This window comes from Halichoerus grypus, chromosome 10 (assembly GCF_964656455.1).
Source record: "Halichoerus grypus chromosome 10, mHalGry1.hap1.1, whole genome shotgun sequence".
In the NCBI taxonomy this organism is placed as follows: Eukaryota; Metazoa; Chordata; class Mammalia; order Carnivora; family Phocidae; genus Halichoerus; species Halichoerus grypus.
Genome location: NC_135721.1, coordinates 98,831,794 through 98,858,057, shown reverse-complemented (window position 1 = coordinate 98,858,057; position 26,264 = coordinate 98,831,794). Strand labels below are relative to the sequence as shown.

At 38.6% G+C, this 26,264-nt stretch overlaps 1 protein-coding gene and 1 long non-coding RNA gene across 5 annotated transcripts in view; one reads left to right on the top strand and one right to left on the bottom strand.

Annotated features, from left to right (window-relative positions):
* MACROD2 (mono-ADP ribosylhydrolase 2) overlaps nucleotides 1-26,264 on the top strand; it is a 1,992,468-nt gene that overhangs the window by 1,417,583 nt on the left and 548,621 nt on the right. The gene's annotated exons all lie outside the window — the stretch shown is intronic.
* The window catches only part of LOC144379253 (uncharacterized), a 196,008-nt gene that overhangs the window by 21,424 nt on the left and 148,320 nt on the right, over nucleotides 1-26,264 (bottom strand). Inside the window, exon 5 of one of the 2 annotated variants that reach the window (XR_013441936.1) lies at nucleotides 4,535-4,814. The exons of the other annotated variant lie outside the window; for it this stretch is intronic. This is a non-coding gene — a long non-coding RNA (uncharacterized LOC144379253). The remainder of the gene's footprint in view (nucleotides 1-4,534; nucleotides 4,815-26,264) is intronic. 2 annotated transcript variants of the gene reach the window in all.

The following is a 26,264-nucleotide window of genomic DNA, read 5'->3' as shown; positions in this document are numbered from 1 at the left end:
TAGGTATATATAATATTTATAGGTATATATAATGTTATATATTCTCTCTGTGTATGTATATATATGTGTGTAATATCATAGGTATATTTTATATGTGTGTATATATAATAGAAAATATATTATTTGTAATGTGTATGTGTTCTGTATAAGACTATAAGAGAATGTGTTATGTGTGTTGTTTATATCTCAAACTCTAGGAAAGTTTTAGAATATTAAGATTTTTTTAATCTTCTTCTGTTCATTTTTCATCTATTCCTTATTAGATAATGACAATTAGTTTTTTCACACTAAAACAAGACCTATTTCACCTACTCAAACCCCCATAAATAGAGCAAATCATTTAATGTGAGAATAAATTAACAGTGCCTTCCTTCAAGAGTTGTAGCTCAGGTATTTCTGAAGTGCAGTGAAATTTCTTAGAATTATAAATATCGATGTCAGTTTGTCAATGATTTTCTCCAAGTGCACAATGTTATTGCATCTGTGTCATTCACCATCTGAAAGCAAATCTGATTAGGAGACATACTGGGCTTGGCAGCTAAAGACATTTCCTTGTTTACTAATCCATTCCTTTGGGATATTGTTAAAATTACAAAAGGTCATCTCTTATATGAGGGAACAAGTAACAAGTTATTTTGTCATAGCTATCAATGTGAAATTGTTTATTGTAGTTTGGAAATAGAAGAAGAAGAAAAAAAAAGATGGCATGCCTAAATTCGTTTTCCATTCGCCCACAACTAGCATGTTCTAAACATCTCAGAGGGCGTCAGAGATATACTTTCCTTTGGGCGTTTTCAGTGTGAAGCATGGAACAACTCTTTCACACCTTTCATTTGTGCTGTTAAGACTTAAATCAGAAGTACAAAGCATTTTAAATCAACAGAATGAAAAGCAAACCTCAGAGTGGCTTTGCTTCCCATGGTGCTCGCCAAGAAGGCCAGAACACACGTCAGCAAGTCTCCTGAAGGGTGGTAAATAAAAAACGGGACCACCTTTGACCTCTTCCTCATCTTTAAAACACACTTGAGAATGGGTTCCTTCCCTCCCAGGCTAAATCCAGTGCGTTCTGGGGCTGTCAGCCCTGCAGAAAGGCCCTCGTTTGCCAAGCAGGCTGAGAGAAGACTAGCTGTAATTGGCAATCCATTTCTCCATTTCCATTGTACAGCCATCCCTGACAAATTAATCACAATCAAATGTTAGCTGCAGTGAGGGGCACCCTCTGCAGCAGGAGAAGAAAAATGAGGCCTCACGCTGGTCTGACAGCCGAATCTTTCAACTCACCCCATTAGACTGAACAAGGGGACACTGCGGTTTGCCTGTCACTACCACCACCCATAAACAAACTGCTCGCTCTGCATCTCGGAGCTTGGCTAATGCGATCAGGGCTTCCTCGGGGCCCACTGGAGACCTGATCAATCAGTGCTGCAGAGAAAGGAGCAGGGCCCCGTCCTGCTGTGGAGGCCACACCGGGTAGTGGCATATAAGATTGGTGAGGACAGCCTGGCCCGGCGGAACCCTGAAGAGTGATGCTGTGTCTGACCATTTGGAAGTTGGTGGAGGCCTACTGTCGACTCCAAATTGGAGTGTGTCTCTGGGCTTGCTGCTTAGCTATGTCTGTCATCCATGAGCTCCAGGTAGCAAGACATCTCACCCTTTCCACTCACTGATTAGAATTCACTTCCTGGGCCACTTTCTCTACTCCTATAACGAAGAAACTGAAAATACCTTTAAAAATAGTCTTCACAAATATGCCCAATCCCTGTAATAAAGTTTGTTAAGTGTTACCCATAGTAAAGCTTCTCGGGCCCTCACTCAGGGCCTAATCGCTCTTATTTTAGACATAATTCTAACAAATATTCCTCAGGCCATAGGAAATTACCAGATGGCAGGAAGATCCTAAGAGGTAGGTGCTGACAATAAGAAGATGCCAAAAAATAAAATAAAATAAAAAATAAGCCAAGTTTGCTTCCCTGCTGGCCAGTATAGCAGAAGAGAAAATTGTATTTTGAGACACGTGCTCTTTGTAAAAGACAGCCAAACTATGTATCGGGATGCCTGTGATGTTAGGTATGCATCGAAGTTAGTCTCTATTCTCTCATGTCTCCACTGACATGCTCAAGAGGTGGTATGTAGCTGAATCAAATCAAACAAGAATCATAACGTCGTCTCTTTTCTAATCAAGCTTACCCCTGATTCTTCTAACTGTGGGCAGTGGTATTCACTGCTGTGCCATAGGTTTTCACAAAAATCGGGGTCAGGGTCTTATGGGTAGGTAGTGGAATGTTTTAATTCCTAGGAAAAAATGATCATTTTTCAGACTATAGAATCATGTAGCATTGTCTCTAAATTTTCCACTCTACCTCTCTCAGACTGAGTATAAATAAAGTTTAAAGAAAACGTTGCATTTAAAACTTATCTCTAGTACTAATTAGAAAGGCACTTTTTCCCCTATATATTTAGGACTAGAGATTCTACTTATTAACTCAAGTTAATTTAAAAAAATGGAGGCTATCTGAGGTCCAAATTATAGCAAAGCATTTCCCAGCACTAGACTGAGGGTATCAGTGTCTTGTCCAAAGTCACAGAGAAGCCAGACATGAACACAGTATCTAGGACATGTGCTTTAGTTTTTCCTCAGAGGTACATAATTTGACATTCTCCTGATGATTAGTGTTTGTTTTGTTTTGCAGGGGAAAAAAAGTATATATCGGAAAGTATGTACATGAGTTGCTATTTTCCCCTCACTCTCTCTCTGAGAAAGACATAATACTTTCTTAAACCTATTCCCAGCAACCTAAAGACTCCAGTGCTCATTGAATCATGGAATCATTATTTTAAACTCTCCCCTTCTCCCTCTCCACCCTTCTCAGCTCTTGTTCCAATAAAATTTTACCAGGAAGTGCAAGTAATTTAGCCACTCCTAACATTTAATTATTTTGGTTTATTCCTAAAAATACAAAAATACTTTTATATCATGTTGGATTTTTCAATTTAGATTAAAGTGGTTATGCACTCACTGAATTGAGGTGCACCTTTAAGTCAATAGTAATATTGGTTCCTATCTCTTGGATACCTCTAATTATGCCTGACGTATTATGTGCTATTTCGAACCTTCACGACCATCTTAATAGGTCAGTACAATTATCCCTACTATACAGACGAGGGGAGATTAACTAAGGAAAGGGCAGAGCTGGGGATAAAAACTCAGCCTGATTCTTCAGAGGTGCATATGAAAGCAGTCGTTACTTCTCCATGTTAAAGAACAGTACTCAGGGAAACATTCTTCTGTTCTAAAAAGGTTCATGGTGTCTAATGCAGTATATACCATTGTGATCCTAATATACTTTCATCAGTTCTCAAGTCTGCAGCAAGCATTTGGTCTGAAGAATCCGCATTCTCTTTTTCTGGGTGTATTCCAGCCTCTCTAGCTTTTTCATCAGCTGAGGGGTTTGAAGACATAAGAATGGGAAATCCATATGCAACTGTGATGGTTGTGCTGAAATCTGGGTATTAGACTGAAGCCATTGACTATTGTAACACTGACCCATGGTGTCTGCACAATTCCAGCTTTATGCACCACATCATTACTCCCCTTTGAAAATGAATTGTTGGGGGAGGGGGCACCTGCCTGGCTCAGTTGGTTAAGCATCTGCCTTCAGCTCAGGTCATGATCTCAGGGTCCTGGGATTGAGCCCCACTTCGGGCTCCCTGCTCAGTGGAGAATCTGCTGCCCTTTCTCTCTCCCTCTGCCTCTCCCCCTGCTTGTGCTCTCTCTCTCTCTCTCTCAAATAAATAAATAAAATCTTTTTTTAAAAAAATGCATTGGGGGTTTCTGGAGAAAGCTGAACAGTTGGGGACGTATGTCCCTAGCCAATTGCCAATAGAGGCTATGAACTTTAGATGATGTTTTCAACTGACACACAGTTATGACCAAAGTTTTAAAATTATTTTTGTGTGCCTTAATCATCATGTTTGTTCAGCTGTGTCTTTGATAAGAACACAGCGTTATTAGGTTAATAGTTTTTAAAGCATTCTTAGTTGTAGGTTGTAAGCATCCTGCCTTAACACTGTCCTCTCCCTCTGCTCTCTCCCTAGCAAATGCTGTCTCCTCCTCCTTCAACACACATGTGCTCATACATGTACACACACACACATTCATTATGTAACTGTTAGTCACAGGACTGCCATATTTTTCTAGATGTTTCAGGTTAGGAAATTGATGGGTTGATATGAAGATCTTCTCTTTTTAAGTCTTATTTATCCATCAGATATGATTTTGTGTATTCATATATGTATTAGATATATTTGCATATATATACAAGCAGTTATATATACATATATATATATATGTACACACACATATACATGTATATTTATCACAAATATTCTTAATGTTTCCTTTTGCAATTCCATGAGAAGCAGCCCAACATTCCAGGCCAAGTTCCTTCAAAGAAATGCTTTGAACTGTGCAAGTGACCTGTCATGGAAAGGAACTGATTAATAACAGTGATGGTGGATAGTTATTGGCACTTACCTTGTGCCTTCTGCCTGCTAGTCTGTCAGTTGCTTTATGTATAGTAATCCATTTAAGGTCCAAAACAATCTGTGGTATAATCTCTGTTACCTCATTGATGAGGAAACTCAGAACAGCTAAGCACTTGGCTCAAGCTCATGCAGAGACCACATGTGTCAGAATGGTGACTGGACCCAGGCATCTTGACCTCAGACTGCATTTGCTTAGCCAACAGCAAGAATTGCATCCTTATGGTGTTTAAAGGTTTTCCCCTTGTGCATTTTCTGAGACCTTGGCCGTCCTGGCAGTAGAGAAATATTTCACCAGTCAACAGTGGACCCATTTAATAGAACAGCTCCTTTCAAACTAGCAATGTCAGCCGTGATGTAGATAATGAGTGTACATATTCGTCCCACTTCTCTGTCATCGATTTAATGGAGATTCCAGTTAGTGGCAGCTTGTCCACTGATTTTGGAGGCTGATTAATGAGTTGTCACTGTTTTATTAGGTATAGGTAATCAGGGGCAGGAATAAAAGTATCTCTAACATCTGAGCGACCCAGAACATTCAACAAGTGATAAATGAAACCATCAGGGCCCTTCAGATGTGTGATTTATGAACATAGCCTTGGGTGACTGCACTTACCATAAAATGTACAAAGCAATCCTTATACAAAATACTGATGACTTTATATTTAAGAATTCTGCTTGTGAGAGATCATATGGCTTTGAGCAAATAACTGTCAGGCCTGTCAAAATCTTTTCATAGAGGCAGGCTATTAAATTATAATTGTGAAATTTGATGCATATTTTGGAGAAATAATTACTTAAGCTTTTACTGCAGATTTGCTTTCATTATCAGTTTTTCATTCTACTGTAACCTCCCTGCTCAGTTTTCCTACGTGGGTTACAACCTTCTAGAAGCTGACTGTCCTCTCATTTCAGCTCACTTTTTAAGACAAGAATTGATTGACATTTTCATCAGTCAAACTGGCTCCTTTCATAAATCCATAAACTAAAAATGAGCTTTCTGCTTTGTGAAGTCTCTCTTTTAGGAGCTTCATAGAGACCTAGACAAACCTGAGGGATAGTTCTGTTGACCTCATCAGGTCACTGGCAGCAGGGTATCTCTACAAAAATGTGTTTTTAACCATCCCCTTTTGGGGAACTATGTGTATTAAGTGATAATTGTGGTGTCTGACAGTAATTGCTGGGACAACTAGAATCCTAGAAGCAGATACTGGGAATCACAGAAGTCTTTGGGCATCTGACCCAGAAAAGAATCTTCTTGACTATATCATCCAACTCTCCTTACATTACCCGTGTTCCAGCTCTTCCTAAAATGTGTCTCTCGTTTCTGTACTTCTGGGTCTTTGCTTACATGCTTCCTGCCCTTGGGAGTACCTTTCCCTAGACATTATCTCTTCCATGAAAGTGTTTTGGGATAGCTCTTCTGCTGGCCATCACCTCCAGGAATGTGTCTTTCTTTTGTATTCGCATTGTGGTTTGCTGTTTGAGGACACAAGTTTGACTGCTGTCACTGAATTCCATCACAATCAGTTATTTGTGGTTAGGAATCACATCCTGCAACTGAGAACAAACTCCCTGAGTGTAGGGTTATGGTCTTTGCATCGGTAGGTAAACTCAAGTTGACCTGAACTGAGTCTTTAGGCAAGACTACAGATTCTTACTGCCAAGTTTAGTGAACTTGCATGAAGCCTAGAAACAGCCTCAGAAGAAGGTCTGATATTGGTCTCTCCTTTACCCATGTTCCCTAGTACAGTGGTTTTCAACCTTGGCTGCCTTTTGGAATCACCCAGAAAGCTTAAAAAAATACCAATGCCTCCATCCTGCCCCTAGAAATTCTGATATAATTGGTCTTGGATGTGACCTGGGCATCAGGATTTGTTCAGTCTCTTGGGAGATTTTAATGTGCATCCAGGGCTGAGATCTACTGGGCCGGTAGGAGTGAAGTTTGCTTGCCTACCATAGACTTTCTAGTTTTGTTTTTAGCTCTCAGTTTTTATAGTGTGCAACTGACATCATACCACTTCATTTTGTCTTAGTCTTGGGCAGATAAGCTAGCACCTGCAAAGACTGAAACTGTGGAAGGAGAATGGAATTCATTATTCCTTTTCTTAAAAAATCATCTGACTTTTGGACATCCTTTGGATTGGATGTAAGGATTAATTAAAATAATTATGGTTGTCTTGTACTTACTGTATATAGTCTGAAATTCTAGTGCTCAAATTAATTTTTCTGTTACTTTTGATTTTATTAGAGGATTTAGAATTTGACAAGGATTTCTAGCCTGACTATTCTGCATCTAAGACATTTCTATTTTGAGAAACTCAAACTATGCAGTGATAGATATGAAAAGTCCATAAAACCTTTTGCTGTCCAACTCAACACACCAAATTGACCATCATCTCCATATTCTTTCTGATACCTACTTGTACAGTCAGGCGTAGTCTTGAATGTTACAAATTTGTTTCATGTAATTGGGTCCCAAAAATATGGATTAACTGAAATAGTTCAGATTGAAATATGAAGCAACTGGTTTTGCCTGTTTGGAGAATCAGCAGTCCCATTCACTTCTTTGAAATGCAGTTTTATCTGAGCATTACTCTGATAACTATGATGACCACAAGCCAGAATATGATTCAAGGATATCAGAATTAATCAAGTCAAGAAATACCTTGTCTCCTCTCTCTGTTGCTCTCTTTCTCCCTCTAGAACAGTCAAACATCTTGCACTATTAAGATCCTGAACATCTTTAAAGATGAACCAAAAGAGTAAAAAGAAAATGCCCCAAGTGGTTAAGATTGATAAGATGGGTATTGTTTTGTTTTGCTTCTTTGATTTACAGAAATGAAGAATAAGTAAAATACTCAGAAAGGGAAGTGATTGTTTTCTGTTTATGGGCTTGAATGAGACCTCCGTGTTCAATTTAAGAAAGAGGAAATGCATGCCCTTTTCACCTCTGGGATTTTCTTTCATCTATGGTGGCATCACTCTCGAGTTCAAATGGTAGTTTAATGATTGTGAGCAACTACAAGTCTACATTCTCACAGGTTCGATTTCAGCAGAAATGATAGTGGTGACTCTTTCTGGCACCTCCCCAAAACTTACCACTCTGATGGGATCAGTGATCATGTGCTCATGCCTAAATCAACCTCTGTAGCCAGAAGAGTAGAATCAATCTATTTACCAGAATTCTGCCATCTACATTTCCTAGATCAGTCAGTATGGCCTGTCCTAGGTGACAAACTACAACCATGTGGCTAGAGATGGAAACCAGTGACAACTCTTTGAACTGAGGGTGGAGGTGTGGCCTCAAAAAATTAAAAAAAAAAAAAGGAAAAGAAAAGGAAAAAAAGTGTGTACTGCTATGTCTTATTTGAAGAAATAAGAAGAAATGCTGAAAAACTGAAACAAAAATATCTACCATAAGGATCATCTTTGTATCCTAATAATAACCTAAAATTCTCATGGTCTATAAGCTCCCAGGAAAGGGAAACTATACAGAAAATGATTAAGAAGTCACTAGGTGAGAGACACCCTCTCTCACCTTATACTCTACTTCCCATTCCCCTTTCCCAGCTTCTTACACAGTTGTTAAAACTTGGCAGGCAGTTTTAATCCTTGCTAGTTTAGAGAATCAAGACTGAAAAGTGTCTTGGATAATTATTAAATAATGATCAGAATGGAGATCATTTAGCTTCATTGCAAGATCAAGGAAACTTCTATAAAAGGACAGTTGGGGGAAAAGGCTGCCATTAATACGGCAGGTGTTAAGAAGAAGCTTCAGATGTTGAATATGCAGCACAGAGCTTCTAGCCTCCTTCTCCTGCTCTAAATGTCTTCACCTTTGATAATTACGTCCTTCCTGCAAATGAACATCCATAACTCCACACTCTAATGGGGTGAGCAGGGAGGGGGGATGTACAGTAGATAAAAATGACTTGGACAGATAGCAGTGATAATGTGTAGATAGTAATGAAAAAGAAATTACAGATGAGAGATTTTATTCTCTCTCTACAAATTTTCATCACCGGAAAAAAAGGCTAGTTTCCCAGCTCTAAATCTTAGCAATGGTTTTGAGATATTGTACCCCCAAGAAATGTCTATCCCTTGATCTCATCAGACCTACAAATTGCCTTCTGATGCTATTTTATCCTCCATGCTTCTGATCAAGTAGGCTCTGGGCAGCTCAGAGAATCTCCTGGAATCTCTGTATTTGGTACACAGGGGAAGTTCCACTTGCCCTTCAAGATGATGGTAAGCAGACCTTGGACCTCTGCCACAGGATCTAGGACTCCTCAATGTTTATCCAGCATGCATCACTGAGGGGCTGAAATTGAAAGCCAGGAGCAGGTGATGGAGCACCTCTCTGCACTGGACTGAAGTTAACCTCCTTCAACCTGGCTCAGATCTGCCAAGTTCCTTGTACACAATGAGGCAGGGACTCAGGAAATATTTGTGGAACTCTGAAAGAACTAAATGAATATCATCAATATCAATTTTGTAATAGCATGCATGTGGACACCTATTCAATAAATGGCACAATCTTTTTTTAACAGCTCATCACCTTTATCTCTCCAGAAGAATCTTATAATGTTTATAATCTTACTATTGTTCTCTGATTCAATGCTAAACAAGTCTATTAGAATATTGGTGTTCACTGGGTACATTTCAATTCTAAACCCATGTTTTTATCACTGATGATGATTTTTTTTTTTTGGTTTATATTGCAGTAGCTCCATGAAAACAAAGTTATCTTCTTTGGGAAATCCAAACATCTTCCCAAGTTTGACTATAAAAATAAAGCTCTGTTGTAATTATTACTCAGGACCTTCTGTGAAAAAGAAGGCAGAATACATTTCCTTTTTATGAGTTAGTTTCTATACAATTTGTCTGAATGCTGTGGTCATCCTTGGTCTGCAAGGAAATGGTTTCTGAAAACATGTGGATTCTCTATTATCCAAATTGTCTTTGGAAATGCTCAGAATGGTTGAAACCAAGCCCTCTGTGGCAGGTTTCAGCATTTATAGTCCAAATTTCCTTTTATTGTGGAAATAATTGGAAAAATGTAACGAGAATTGAGGGTTTAGAAAATAGAACTAAATAATGTCTGCCATTTATTATGGAAGGATCTTTGTGAATCAGATGTGGCATTAAGCACTTAGATATATTTTTTCATTTAATGCAGAGCCGGTCTATTAGGTTATATTCTATTATCTCCATTTTACAGAGGAGAAGAAACTATAGCTTATAGAGATCAAATAATTAGAGGAAGAGATAGGATGTGAATCCTGGTCTAAGCAACTTCAAAGGCCTGAATTGTTGCAGGACACCAGACACCTTCTAGTACCTGAAACTTATTTAAACTTCAAACAAAGCTTGTCTTAAAGTGGCCAAATAACACAGAGCATTAGCCATAAGACAAAAGTGACCAAGTAAGAGATTCCTACAACAAAGAAAGAGGCGTTGGTCAACGAATTTTCCACCAACATTAAAAGAGTTGAATCATATTCTGGCTTGTGGTCATCATAGTTATCAGAGTAATGCTCAGATAAAACTGCATTTCAAAGAAGTGAATGGGACTGCTGATTCTCCAAACAGGCAAAACCAGTTGCTTTATATTTCAATCTGAACTATTTTAGTTAATCCATATCTTTGGGACCCAATTACATGAAACAAATTTGTAACATTGCAAGATTATGCCTGACTGTCACAAGGATATCATAAGGATCCCTGAGTTGAGCCATTCTCGAAGTGAGGCAACTCTCAAACTTTTTAGTTATGTAAGTCAATAGAAAGTCTTGCATGTTTGAGTTGGTTTATTTATCACTTTCAACCTAAATAGTCCCAGATGATACAAAATTTTCATCGAAAGAACCTTTATGTGTCCATTATATTATTTTTCTAGTTGTAAAGATGGCTTCCCACAGTGTTCAAATAAAAACAAAACAAAAATATTTTGGCAAATGTCTGATATTCAATTTATTCTTTCCATTGTGAAGATCCATTATGTCCATTAGGGAAGCATTTGTTGTCATTATTTATTTGTTTTACTTCTTTCATTATTAAAAACCTACTCTATGTTTCATAATTGCAAAATTAAAGGCTCCAGCTTCTAAGGTTTTTGTGCACCTTCTAAAACAAGTTCAAAATTGCTGAGAGCAGTTTACCAGAAACAACATCCTCTTATTCCATGGCTTCCTTTAATTAATGTTATAAAGCAGTCTCAATGCATCAAAAAGTTACCCTTACTGAGTAGGGAGTTCATAAATGCGTTTAATGTATAGTTGGAAACAATGTGAGTTCAGATGTTCCAAAAATAATTATTTAATGAACTATGTTGATATAACTGTAATAAATCATGAGAAATAAGTCTGTCTCATATTAAAGCAGAAATATTAAGTATATCCAGGGGCACCTGGGTGGCTCAGTCGTTAAGCGCCTGCCTTCAGCTCAGGTCATGATCCCAGGGTCCTGGGATCGAGCCCCGCATTGGGCTCCCTGCTCAGTGGGAAGCCTGCTTCTCCCTCTCCCACTCCCCCTGCTTGTGTTCCCTCTCTCACTGTGTCTCTCTCTGTCAAATAAATAAATAAAATCTAAAAAAAAAAAAAAGAAAGAAATATTAAGTATATCTGGATTAACAACCTACATTTAAAAAATATTGGGGGGCACCTGGGTGGCTCAGCCGTTAAGCGTCTGCCTTCGGCTTAGGTAGTGATCCCAGGGTTCTGGGATCAAGCCCCACATCGGGCTCCCTGCTCGGCAGGAAGCCTGCTTCTCCTTCTCCCATTCCCCTGCTTGTGTTCCTGCTCTCGCTAACTCTCTCTCTGTCAAATAAATAAATAAAATCTTTAAAAAATATATATTGGAATAAATTTTAGGGTAATACTTGTATAATTTTGTGAATGGGAAGATTTTGGATGGATATTAGAATTGACTAAAATATGGCAAATGGGAAACAACATACTTGACAATTAAAGGGTTAACATTCTAGTATGTATAAAACTCTCAGAGGGGCACCTGGGTGGCTCAGTCCTTGAGCGTCTGCCTTCGGCTCAGATCATGATCCAGGGTCCTGGGATCGAGCCCTGTATCAGGCTCTCTGCTCCGCGGGAAGCCTGCTTCTCCCTCTCCCGCTCCCCCTGCTTATGTTCCCTCTCTCGCTGTGTCTCTCTCTGTCAAATAAATAAATAAAATCTTTAAAAAAAAAACTCTCAGAAAAAAAATTTAAGCAATTCTGTAGAAAAATGGACAAAGGACATAAGTAGAAAAGTGATAATAAAGGAAATATGAATGACCAGTAGACATATGGAAAGATCTCCAGTTATCAGGAAAACAAAAATCAAAATAAAACGTAATTTTATTTTCCATGCACTTGACAGGCCAAAAAAAAAAAAAAAAGAAAAACAAAAACAAAAAAATTGATAAGAGTGCTGGCAAAGAAATGGAGAAATTAGCAGTATTATATCATGCAGGTGGGAATGTGAATTTTCACTGCCTTTTTTTGTAAAGTAATTAAACACTAGCTTCTAAAATTTAAAATTTGCATATCCCTTTAAATCAGCAATCCCACTTTGGGGAATCTTTCTTATGGAAATAGAAATACCAATATTTAAGAATATGTGTATGAGGATTGTTATTGCAACTTTGTTAGTAGTGGTTAAAGTCTGAATTCCTATGGGTAGTAAAATGATTGCATAAATTATGAAGCATACATAATAGGTTTTTTATGAAAAAAATAAAACAATGAGTCATATCTAGGCATATTGACATGGAAGAATATCCATGATATATTTTCAAATTAAAAGCAAAGAAACACAAGAGCATAGAGGAGATTGTGAAACTTACACACAAAACTATAATCATCAGTTTTATAGAGGAGCAAAACTGAAGACTAATAGATATTTTCCCCTTTATTGATTTTAGAATTATTTGATTTTCAATCTTGATAAAAACAAATTCTGTGAAGAAGAATTTTAAGGAAGTTTTCCTGAAATGCATGCATTTCCTTTCTTAAATTGAACACGGAGGTCTCATTCAAGCCCATAAACAGAAAACAATCACTTCCCTTTCTAAGTATTTTACTTATTCTTCATTTCTGTAAATCAAAGAAGCAAAACAAAACAATACCCTGGGGCGCCTGGGTGGCTCAGTCGTTAAGCGTCTGCCTTGGGCTCAGGTCATGATCCCAGGGTTCTGGGATCGAGTCCCGCATCAGGCTCCCTGCTCCTCGGGAAGCCTGCTTCTCCCTCTCCCACTCCCCCTGCTTGTGTTCCTGCTCTCGCTATCTCTCTCTCTCTGTCAAATAAATAAATAAAATCTTTAAAAAAAAAAAAAAAACAATACCCGTTTTATCAATCTTAACCACTTGGGGCATTTTCTTTTTACTCTTTTGGTTCATCTTTAAAGATGTTCAGTATCTTCATAGTGCAAGATGTTTGACTGTTCTAGAGGGAGAAAGAGAGGAACAGAGAGAGGAGGCAAGCTATTTCTTGACTTGATTAATTCTCTAGTTTCCACTCTGGAGTGTTTGGTGTTACTACCCCTGTGGCCACGGCACATAGTCACCACTTTCTAGGACTGACTGACTCTATAGTTTACTGGTCATGTGTTCCTAGGAACATCATTTTAATGTTTCTGAGCCCCAGTTTCCTCAAATTTAAAATAGGGTCAACAATTTCTAATGCATTTACCTCAAAATCAGAAGGAGACAATGCCGTTGAAAGCTATGCAAATATTAGAGGGCAATGTGCATGACCTCTTCCTGGATGATTCACTTTGTATTGTATCTCTCCTTTAATCAAAGTGTCTTACTAAATTTAATTTAATTTGGCAAACTGGCTGTGAATCTACATACCAAGCTATTGAGTTCAAAGAGAAAACAATATAAACAAGTCAGGGGCCCTGGCATTGGGCTATTTGGTTGTGAAGATACATTGCACCTCACTGAATATAAAATACATTTTTTTCACCTTTTCACACCTCTGACATTTCCACGTCTTACAAAAGATGTTGCCACGTGATAGTATCTAATATTTGCTGTCAGCCAGGGGGCAATGTGGCATAGTTGTCCTTGTGCATGGACAGACTTGATCATAGGAAGTGGGCAATATTGGAAATGGAATTCATACTTTTAAGCTATAAGGATGCTCTGCTCTAAAGGCCTTCATGGAAAGTACTCTCTTTCTATGCCCAGCTGGGCTGGTATTGGAGAGTCTAGAACCACATCTGACTGGATGGGCTGTTTTCAGTTTTGCTTTTCTAGTAGAATGGCTCCTTTGGGTGGATGCTTCTTTGGTCTCCATTGGGAGGGCGTAACACTTTGGCAGGGATTTGTGAGCAAGGCAGTAGGGCAGGGGAAGGGGGTGCAGGGTGGCACATTGCTCTTCAGTATCTGTGCTCCTTCCTATCTTTTCTTGTTCCTGTTGGTATCACCAGCAACACCATTCACCCTGCCAGTGGTGCTCAGCCCACCCTCTCCACCCCTTGGCACATAGGAACTGGGCCTGTGGCTTCTCCTGAAAAATAGAAGCACCAGAAGGCAGCACCCTATGCAGGAGGTAAGATCTTACCTCTACCCTCCATGGCTTTTCAGTTGGGCCTGAGAATTAAACTGCTATAGGACAGATCAACAAGAGAAAAAGCACACAAATTTATGTAAGTTCTACGTGACACAGGAGCCCTCATAAGGAAATGAAGGCCCAGAGAAGTGACAAAACCTAAGTACTTCTATATTAGGTTGAACAAAGAGAGGCAGTTGTGGAAAAGTAACTAAAAGAGACTGAAGGAAGATAAGAATTCTTTTAACAAGTCGGTTTGTGCAGAATTTTCTTGGCTTTGACTCCTTGAAGGGTGCTTCTTTTCTTCTGGTACAGGGAAGCATCTTTAACATGGCAATCTTTATCTCCCATTTTCAGGAGGAAGAGGGGAGAGTAGAATTCCCTTTTTGCACCTGCTGTTTGTTGAAGTGCCAGTCACTCAGGATAATCCTTATGTTAAAGTGGCATATTTGGGGGTGATCAATCCTACCACCCTTCAAACCCTTCTCTGGGTTTGCCCCTTGCAAACTCCTGAGCCTCCAGGGCCAAATGAGCGGTGCTGTTCCTCAAGGTTGAAATATCTGCTCTGCGGGGGGCACTCATCCAAGCTTCAAAGTTCCAATAACCAAAACTCCTTCCCTTTGTCCACTAGCCCTTTGAGTGGTAGCTGCTTCCTGCTTGAAGTGCATATATTACCTTTAGGTCCTCCAAAACCTGTTTAGCCAATCCCTTTATTGAATTTTTGGTTAAAATAACTAGTGTTTTCTGTTTGCCTGGCTAGATCCTGACTGACATAGCACTCAAAAGAGTGAATTCTCATTTCTCTCAAATTGCCAGGGACTTTGAAATTTGCATATGATTGATGATCTTTTCCACCAAATCAATGATTTTTAAAATGAACTCTGTATGTCCCAGAGCAAACCCTCTAAGTGTGATGGGGGATTGAAGGTAGATGCAGACATGATGAGCAAGAAAACCTCACTCTTCTTCACTACCTATAGTTTCCCTTTAACTTTTTCCATAATGTGTTTTTGCATTAGATTCATGCTAAAGGTTGCCAAAGATGTTCTCCCTACATGATGGATTTACTTTAGAGGAAAGTAATAAGGTATCATTGTCTAGCTATTTGACTGAAGTTGTCTCTTTCTACTCCAGCCAGAAATAAGTTCTCCCTGTGCTGTGTGTCAATAAATACCGTTTGTGGGGAGCCTGGGTGGCTCAGTCGCTTCAGGGTCTGCCTTTGGCTCAGGTCATGATCCTAAGGTCCTGGGGTGGAGCCCAAGTTGTGGGGCTCCCTGCTCAGCAAGGAGTCTGCTTCTCCCTCTCCCTCTGCCCCTCCCCTCACTCATGCTCTCTCTCTCGCTTACTCTCTCTCAAATAAATACAATCTTTTAAAAAAATAAATTTTGTTTGTATTTTTCTTAACACATTCATTATGTTCTACTTAATAATAGGGTTATATGTTACATTTTTTTCTTCTCTACTAGACTGTTCCCTCCAGGAAGGCAAGACACAGCACTGTGCCATCAAAGAGCATTGTTCTGGGACACAGAAGTCCTTAGACTTACAGTATTTTCCGTACTTGCTGAACTATCGTAGTTTGATTAACCCTCCTGTGGCCTGTTGTTTTATTTTAATATAGGGATAACAATACCTATCTTATACAAATTGTATGATCATTTGAAGCTTAAATGAAATACCGCTTATTTTTATTATTAGTTTTGCAAACCTCCCCCCTGTATGTAGCCCAGTGCTTCCACCCAGTTGGCCCTCAGTTAATGGCTTTAGAATCAAACGAACTTTCTAGTTACTAGTGCTGCATAACAAACCATCTTGAAAGTTGGTGGCTTCAAACAGCAACCTTAGGATTTTTCCTGTATTGCTATATGTTTTGTTTATGCATTAAAGCCATAAATGAAGCCTTTTCTATGTGAAAGCAACCAAGCTATAGACCTTTGAGTCAACTTGCTGTGTAAAAATAAGGTTGTTTTTTTTTTTTTTAGTACTAGAAGTAGATCGACTTATTTACATCTTTTATTGAGTATACTCACAACTGGTGGCATTTTTTTTCTTTTACTCTATGAACAAATCAAAATCACAGACACCACTCAAATTATGTTGGGATCCTGCTAGGTGAAAATGATATGTCTGTAAGAGCTACATGAAATCTAGTTTCCAGATGGAGTTTCCCTCTTGCTAATTTTGGATCTATTCCAAAGAGTTTCCCCTTAGAAGCCGTCTAGGTGAAGTGAAAATTTACTCTTGGAAAATTATTGGAGAGAATGCTTGTGAAATGTGAAGGTATGACTTTCGTATGGACAGTGTACACATTCACTATATTTTATGACTGCCTTTGGGATATCTAATAATAATGCAAGTTCTCATTGTGTTTGGTCTTTCCTAAAAAGTAGAGACCACCAAAAAGTAATTGCACCAAAAGAATATATTTCAAAATGCTGTTTTTACTGTAAGGTAATCGCAAATAATCTGTAATCAGAAGTGATGAAAACCCCTTACATCTGTATAGCATGTTTACTTTTCAAGACATGTCATGACCCCACATCTAAAATTCTCAAGAGAAAATTTGTAAGATAGGAGAAGTTAGTGTTATTACTATGATATTTGGATAAAGAAGGAAATAGATATGACAGTTCTGCCATTTTAAGTACACAAGAGGTATTTTGGTTCCACTGGTGTTTTGGTGTATTTGTTGGTTTAAAAGCCGCTCGACTATGGACTCTGAGAAACAAACTGAGGGTTCTAGAGGGGAGGGGGGTGGGAGGATGGGTTAGCCTGGTGATGGGTATTAAAAAGGGCACGTTCTGCATGGAGCACTGGGTGTTATGCACAAACAATGAATCATGGAACACTACATCTAAAATTAATGATGTAATGTATGGGGATTAACATAACATAATAAGAAAAAAAAAGAAAAAAAAAGCCGCTCGACTTTTAAACCTCAAATTTGGTAAAAAAGAGGACAATATTTACTGACTGAATAGAGTTGGTTTTTGTAATGAATTTGTGTCACAATTCTGTTTTTGTATAAGAGAGACTGATGTCTGCCCCAAGGGTGCTATAATTGCCACTTTGGGCAGCTTTCACACAATGAACATTGATGGTCCATGGCAAGTACCACCAAGAGCCAGTGGTTCCCAAATTTATCCAATAAAAGGATTTTTTTTGTAATGTCAAAATCAAGGTCACTGATCTCTATTCTATAATAAATTGGCAACTATTAATTCTGTAATATTTTACAATTTTTTGGTATCTTATTAATTGCAATGAATGCATACATTTTTAGAGTTGTAACCTATTCATGTATGAAACATGCTATTAATGCTAATGGCAAGTCTTGAAACACCTGTGGATTTACAAAACTTTTTTTTTCCCCAAAAACTCTTGAAATAACCCCACTATCCCCTAGGAGCTCTTGACTAATGGGTCAAGAATCTTTGGCACAACCAAGGGTGGCCAATATGCTATATATCTCATGTTCTCAATGCAGTGGAGAGGAATGGCGGCTGATTGAGCTTTGTTAAAAAGGATTCTAAGTCCAAGTGTGGGTTCAGAGCAAAAGAGTATGGTTATCAACTAGTGATGTCTGCCAGAGAAGGAGGGACGTGGTCAGCAAGATGCAATATTTGCCATGCTTGGCTTAGACTGTGTGAATTATTTGATTGAGCTTATTCCAGGAAAGGACAGTACAGAGAGCCATTCATTTTAAAAATTCATTTAAAACTGCTATAAAAAACGAAGTCTACTTCAAAAAATACATGTAAGAACATGTGAAACTTACTGGAGATTTCATGCCAAACTTGCCCTGCTATTAATCACCTTGTTCTTATTCCCTCACTTGAGAAAAATCTGTTTTCTCTCAAGAAGAATAGAATATTCTTTTTTTTTTTAATTTTAGTTATTTGATAAGGGACTTTTGCTACCCATCAATTGATACTCACTTGTGATACAGCCACCCCCCATAGCTTGTTGGTGCTTGGTTTATTCCTGTTGGCCGTTCTTGTCTTGAAAGACAAGTCATCCACTGAAACCATTTACTCAGACACAGGAGTGGATAGGGATATGGAGAAAAGTATGTGGCGCATTGCTACATTTATTTATAGAAGTGAATTTCCCTATTTGTTTAGGTCACTTACTAAATGAATCATCCAACCTTTCTTCTTTACTGATTTTTCAAATATCTTTAGAGAAAAAAATAGATACCAATAATATATTTAATTCATATGTGTACCATTTCTAGGATCTCCTAGTTCCTTCTAAAACTCTTCTGCTTAGCTTTATTCCACTCTGAGTATGTTAAAAAAAAAAAAATTGAACATAATCACATCATTTTTTTATTGTTTTACTGTGGTTTTCTTCCAATCCTGAACTCATCATAATTGCCCTGCTTTTCTGAAAAATGCACTCTCTCTCTGTCCCTTGTGTACCTGTCAGCCACTAATAATCTTTCAAAAATTCATCTTATCACCTCCTTTGCCATTCCTGAAAATTGATCACTCTGCCTCCAGGCTGTCTTTGTTTCTATCTTCATTATTGCTCTTCTTGAAAAGTATATATTTTACTTGGGCTGCTTGAGGGCAGGGTACATGTCTTAGTCATAACTGTATCCCAAATGCCTAGAAGTATGAATGGCTCACATTAAATGCTCCATAAGCACTGCTTAGGACTGACACTCCCATAAGCCATTGTCTCTCAGTGGAGAGAGACTTGATTTAATTCTTTGACTCCCTTTCTACCCTCAGCATATTCCTGACTGAAAGCTAGTTAGTATTTTTTCCTTTTCGTGATACTCCTTTTCCCTATTTTTCTGGAGGTACAGAACTTTTTTGTACTCTGTAATGAGAATCATAAAGATAACTGAGGTGAATGAGATTTGCCACAATTATATATAAATTTTTTGAGACACCGTAGAATAAAGTCCCCTCATAAGAATAATGGGACCTTCTTTTATTAGATATTTAAAGTGTAGATGCTAATATGTGTGTGTGTGTGTGTGTGTGTGTGTGTATATATATATATATATATATATATATATATATTTACTGGCCTTATATATCATATCTTGAGAATTGGTTTTGACTTTTAACATGAAAATGAAACATATTAAAGCATACCCCTGAAAGGTAACCAGACAGGGTGGTGTTTTGGTCATATTTTTGTCTGTGCTAAGAGCCTTCAGGTGACCTGGCTTCAGTGAGGTTCTAGCCAGGCTGTCAGAAAAGTGCTTGGCAAGCTTGGGATGAGTTTCTCAGAAGAGGCCGAACTTTTTCCTGAAAACTCTAGGAACAGATGGATGCACGTTCCTCTGGGCAACTTGAGGGGAGGTTCTGCTCAGGGCTCTCTGTAATATAGCAGCAAGCAGGGTGATGTTTAAAACTTTTCTCTTGGCTGGTGAGGCATGAGAAAACAAGACACACCTGCATGTTGGGAAGAGGGGTGGACACCAGGCTGGTCCTGAACAAGAGTAGATGATCATATTATCAATATCTGAAGACCTTACATGAAACTCTATCCTTCCTATTCACCTGCACCCACATGTACTTCCAATTGCCCACCTTACCTTTTGTGCTTTCTCCTCTTTTTACCCCATCAAGATGCCTTTGATGGCCACTCTTTTGTTTATTCCATCCAGAAATATTTACTGAGCCCATACTGTGTGTCAGACATTGTCCATAGCACTGTAGACACAATATGAATAAGAAACATATGGCTCCAACTCTCATAAAGCTTTCACTCCATTGAGGAATGACATAGGCAAACAAATAAGTGACATTATTTCATTAAGTTCCATGTACGATAAAGGAAATAAAACAATTATAGTAGATACTTTGTCACTTACTATATGGACTGTCCAACCTTCTTCTTTACTGATTTTTGAATAGAGAGTGATTATTAGGGAATAGATTTGGTGAGGAGGGGCTATTTTAAATTTGATCCAAGATGTGATTTGTCAGAAAGAGTGAAGATCTGGGCAGGTCTGTATAGTCTTTGTCTTTATATGTTTATTCTCTCATTCATCCATTCGTTGAATCAATCACCATGAACACTTTCATCTATTTAAGCTCGTTGCCTGGAATTATTATGATCCATTGACTAGGCAGCCATCCAAATTATTTTAGCCCTGGAATTATATGCATTCATTCAAGTCAATTAATTCATTCACTCATTCATTCAGATAGTATGTTGGTAATTTTACCTGGACACAGCCATTGGTATGGGGTAAAGGTTGGTAAAAAGAATACAGGGGAGTGTGATTAACCTAGAATCTTAAACAAGTCAACTCTGGCATATTTATGAACCAGATCAGCATCTGTTAAAATGTCCAAAATTGTTAGTCTCTGGAAAATGTGATTTGACCCATGGACATATCATTGGCATAATGCGCTCATCATTCTTTGCCATCCCTTCCCCTTTGCGTTACATTTAGGTCATAGGAATTTCAAGATAACTTTTTCTCCAACATACTTATTGTGAAAACCTTAAGAGCAAGGGCTTGGAGAAATGCTAAAGAAAAAAGAGATTATATATATAGAAAATGAATTTTATTCATTTAAACTCATTGTCTGACATTTGATACTCTGTAAGCAGCCCTCCCAAATAGTTTTAGTTCTTTTTTTATTTTTATTATTTTTAAAGATTTTATTTTTTTATTAGAGGGAGAGAGAGGGCAAGAGAGAGAGAGCACGAGCAGGGTGAGGGGCAGAAGGAGAAGCAGACTCCCCGCTGAGCAGGGAGCCTGATGCAGGGCTCGATCCTGGGACTCTGGGATCATGACCTGAGCCACCCAGCAGCCCCTAGTTTTAGTTCTGATAATGAGTATATTTCATGGCTAGACTAGACAAGCTCTTGAAAACTCTGAGGTCTCCCTGGATCCTATAAAAATTGAAATTAAAATTTTTACTTCTGAAGAAGAGTATTTCTTAGAGGCCCAGCAAGTCTTTACAGATGTATTAATGATTTGCAGCTATTTATTGCACATGTGATGAGTGCCAAGTGCAAAGTTAGGCACTGCGGCAGATGCATCCCCTGCCCTGCCCAAGCTCCCCTCCTCCATACTCACCATCCATACAGCCAGCCTGACAGCCACCCATCAACACCTCTGTCTTCCTCTGAGGATGTTCTCTGACTTCTAGAATCTGATCTTCTGAGGACCAGCGCAGGCCAGAATGGAAGGAATCCAGACCCCCACACACTTACCAGCCACCTGCAATCCATGAGTGATGGGATTTGGTGGATACATACCTCACCTCCTTTGCTCTTCAGACAAGATAACTCTGACATGTATGTTCTACACCATTCCCAAAGCTCCCCAGCCAGATTGTGCCACAACTGCCCATTGGGGTAACTGGTTTGATAACCATCCTTTCTCAGTTTCCTTCTCTTCTGTCTCTCACTTCCTACTTTCCTGTTTCTGTGATTGTTCTTCAAGTAAATTACGTGCATTCAAATCCCTGTCTCAGTCTCAAAGTCTGCTTCTGGGGGAGCCAACTGAGATAGGTACAATGCACACATCATCTCAGTTAATCTTTATGACCTCTCCAAGGGAAATGTTACTATCCCCATTTTACAGATGAAGAAACCAGGGCTCAGAGAAGTTAATTAACTTGCTTATTCCAAATCCCCTTTCCTTTCTATTTCATTGTAAATGGGCTGACCAAGGCATGGTCTTTTAGGATTGTGCAGCCATGTGGTTAATGAATTTTGCAGCAGAATAATAAATCAAATATTTATTGACTCAAATTGGTGCAGTCATGGTCAAAAATGCAAGAGGTGGAATTTTGCTCATTCATTCTACAAATATTTATTTTCTCCTACCAACACCCAGACACTCTGTTCCTTCCTGAGAGTACAGTGGCAAAAGAGAAGATATCCTCTGAGAAGAGCTGAATGCATACTAATTTGTGAAAAGTTCTGACTATGGTATTAGAGGTTTTTGTGATGTTGAGATCTCAGGCTACTATTCAAGAAATGTTCAGAAATGGCAAACTGATTTTCAAGCATCTACTCAGATGACAGTTAGGTGGCTGTATGTCAGAAAGCAGAAACCAGTTTCTCTCTTTTTTTACTGTTTGGATATACCTGTTTATTTTATGTTTTTCTTCATTAGAGTCTAAATGGCTTTTGTAGGTAATGAATATTTCTGCCACTGCATTGAATTTGAATAAGGAATAATGACCAAAATCTGAATATAAATGGAGGATCCACATCAACTTACAAAATTGGCTATAGGACCCCCTTAGAAAGTATTTGTACTGAGAAGTATTGAACATGTTAAGAGGATATTTTCCCTATACTTTCATTCAATTAAAAGGGGAGAGAGAGAGAGAGAGAGAGAGAGAGAGAGAGAGAGAGAAGCAATTGATTTAAATCAGTGGGAAGAAATTGGTGTTTAGTCTTGTTGGCATCTTAACTACAGATGAAACCAATATCCTGGTGTTGTTCCATTCTGAGTGCTCTGATGATTTCACAGTTGACTAGTGATTTGTCCCTTGCTTCAAATTACTTAGGATGTATTAGGGCATAATCTGTGAAAAAGTTTGGCTCTTAAAAAAGATAGTCTGTAGACATGAAGAAAGGAGCTCTGTGTAGTCACAGAACTCTGCAGTCACAGAGCAAGGAGACCTCAAAAGGTCACCTGATCACGGAGGTGCCATCTTTGTTCAAAATGGTGAATAATAAAAATAGTGGAATTTCAGGTGCTTTGTAAGGCCTCCAAAGGTAGGGAAGGGGTTTTTGAACCATTCCTAGATACTACATTTCATTTTCACAGAGATCTCTAGAATATAGAAGAATATTCACGAATTAAAGAAATGAACCCTAAAGCCAATTGCTTACAACCATTGATTGACAACTGTGTATTTAACACTGGCATACATTCTGACATTCTGTGGGAGATAAAAAAGAACAAAAAGTAAGACCCTAAAAGAAATTACTGCCTTCCGGGAGACATACAATAGGCATGGGAAAAGAATTGATGTTAACGTGTGTTAGTTGGCATCATCAAGGATGGTCCAAGTGGAGGAGATGGGAACTATAGTTGATCTGAAATGAGAGATAGAATCCATTCATGGAAAGGAAGGAAGATGGTGGAATACCACAAGGAAAGGCAGGGGAGTAGGAATACATAGAGCACAAAAGGAGGCCTGGGATGTGATTGAAGTCAAAGTGCATGCTGGAGATTAGTGAAGTACAAGAGGAAAGTGAGAGAACCAGGCTATGGAGGGCCACAAAGAAGGTGATGACCTTGTGGTTGTGGAAGCAGGACCCCAGTGTTTGTCCTCAGGCAGAGGGGTCCCTAGAAGCCAGGTACAGAATAGGTTGTTTAAATTCTTTTTGTCTGAAATTAAATCCATCACCTTGTTTTCTTTTTTCCTCCTTGCGCTATCTTTCTCTTTCATTAATGGCAATACCATTATCTAAGACTTAAATCCCCAGTCCATTATAACCATGTCTTCCCTTGCTCCCACATGTAATTAGTTGCCAACCATTTTCAAGTCTTTTTCTCTCCATATCTATTGAATATTTCCTTCCTTTTCCCCTCCTACTATCATCCAAGTTTATTCCATATCCAATTTCTTCAGTACCTACTTTTACTAACTTGCTTCTTACCTTATGTCCCAGTCTTATTTCCCATAATGAGACCTTCTGTGGTGAAGTCCACGTCTTAGACATTTCGGTCCCCTGTGCTTTTATTCACATCACCTCTGCAGAATTTTACTCCCTATTTCTTGTTTAAATCCCATTATTCTCTGAGTTTTACCGTAAATGCATTTCTTCCAGGAAGTTTCCTTGATCCTACATTCTCTACCTTTTTTTCCTAATCTGGTAAGGATTTTTCTTGCCCCTAAACTCCTAAAACATCATATCATCCCTCTAGGATATTGTCCAACCCATAATAGAAAAGTATAGTAAGAATGCGGACTTTTGAGTCTGGTCTGCCCAAATTGACCCAGCTCTATCACTTACCAGCTGTGTGGCCTTCCACTAGTTATTTAATATCTCTAGACTTCATCTTATTCATTTAAGTAATGAAAATAATAAGACCAGGCCTTAAAGTGTATTGGGAACATATGGCGCAGCCCCTCACATTGCGTTTGGCTCAAAGTTGCTATTCATTATTTATTTGTTCAGTGAAGAAGTCTCTCTCAGTAGAGTGTGAGATGCTACAGAGTACAAATGATGACATAGAGTAGGCACTCAAGAAATATTTTCAAGTGAAAGGGCTGGAATCATAGGCCAATGCCTGCTATCAATTCCCCCCATTGGTTTTCTAATTTGTCCACCAGGATCAGAGAAGGGCTAAAATTAGGTTGGCTGGGCGTCTGACTCATTTATCATCTATCAGGGAGTGACTTTTGCCTGAAGACATCCCCTCAAGACGCGAGACACCAGCATTCTCAAATTGCATTTCAACTGTTTGTAGTGACCATAGCCATCCTTGGTCCTATTTTCTGAGCTGAGCATTACATTTACTGTTCCCAAGCTTGAGGGAATTCTGCCCCTGCATGCATTTTCAAAAATAATAGCTATTGGTTGTGCTACAGTGACTTTGTCATTTCCCTCAGCTTTTCAACGCTGCTGATAGGAACACATCCAGCTTTTAAAAGTTCCTTTACTTACTTCCTTTCTCTACTTCAGTTAGCTTTCCCTTCACAAGTGATACCCACTTGGGCTCATGGATAAGATTTGCATGTTTTTTAAGTAGCATGTTCCCCAAAGACTAATAGTTTTCTTTTTCTACCAGTTAAAGGTGCCCAAATTATCATGTGAATTTTGGGTTTCTAAAATAGAAATGTGTCTTACAGAGTGTGGCTTTCAAGTTCAGACTACTCAGATCTGATCCTGGCTGAAGCATCTTTTAGCTTTGTGAGTCTGGGCAAATTTATGTTATTGTGAACTTCAGTTTATTTCCCTATAAAATGGGCATAAGAATTAAACCTATTCATCTTAGATAGTGTCTTTGGGAAAACTTTAATGAAATAAGGCAATTAAAAGTTTTTAACAGTGAATAGCACATAGGAAGAGCTCTATATATATTAGCTGTTAATATTAACTGTTTATCATAAATCTTTTATAACTAGTAACTTGATGGTTGATTTTATGCTTTAGTGTTCCAGACTGTATTTCCATTTATTCATTCTAGGTTTGTTGTTGTTTATTTGTTTATTTTGTGTTGGCTTGTTATTATTATTTCTTAGGAAGAAAATTTCACTTAATGAGTCAGGCTTGATGTTGTCCTAACAACCCTCCCTGCCCATCCTTGATGTCTGAATTGAGCTACTTTGGTCAAGAAGGTCTAGATGGAAAACATCCTTTATACACTTTACACTAGAGGTCTTCTCCCAACATCTAATTCAGTGGTCTCCATCTATTTTTCCGTTTTCCTCCTTCAGCTCGTCTAACATACATCAATATCAGTAACTGACTGCTTCTCATGGGGCTACAGATTAAAGACAAACAAACAAACAATCAAACCCGGCCCCCTAGTTCTAGGACAACTGCCAGCCCACACAGTGACTCAGTACAAGTTAGAAAAGGTGACTCTCTCTTTCTTTTTATCTTTATATAATATATATATATATATATATATATATATATATATATATATATTTAATTTGAGTGTAGTTGGCACCTATGTTTATTGCAACATTATTTACAATGGCCAAGATATGGAAGCCGCCCAAGCGTCCATGGATAGATGAATGGATAAAGAAGATGTGCGTATACACAAAGGCAGCACTTTCGGGACAGAGGCCATCCTGTAGGTGTAAGGTTTGGAAGTTTAGGTTCTTTTGTAAAAGAAAGAGTTGTCTCTTCTTGGGAGTAGGCAGACCCAGGCTGGAACTCATTCAGACCTACATCTTGACTCAGTGCAATCCTGCATGGAGGCCCTGCTGGGGCGAGGCGTCTATCTACCCCACAGCTATGGGCAATTACTGTTGTACCAGGAGGCAGTGTAGCCGCCCCGCCTTCCTCACCCTCAGGTATCTGGCTACTTCTCTCTTGCTTTTAATGGAAGATGGATCTTTAAGAACTTTTGAAAGCCATGCAAATGAAACTTTTTTTTTTTTCCCTGATGGCATCATTGCTATAGCAAGCTTTCTTTTGCAGAGGAATGAAGTGTGGGAACCAATTTTTTTCCAAGAGAACGGCATGAGAGTGCTTAGGAAA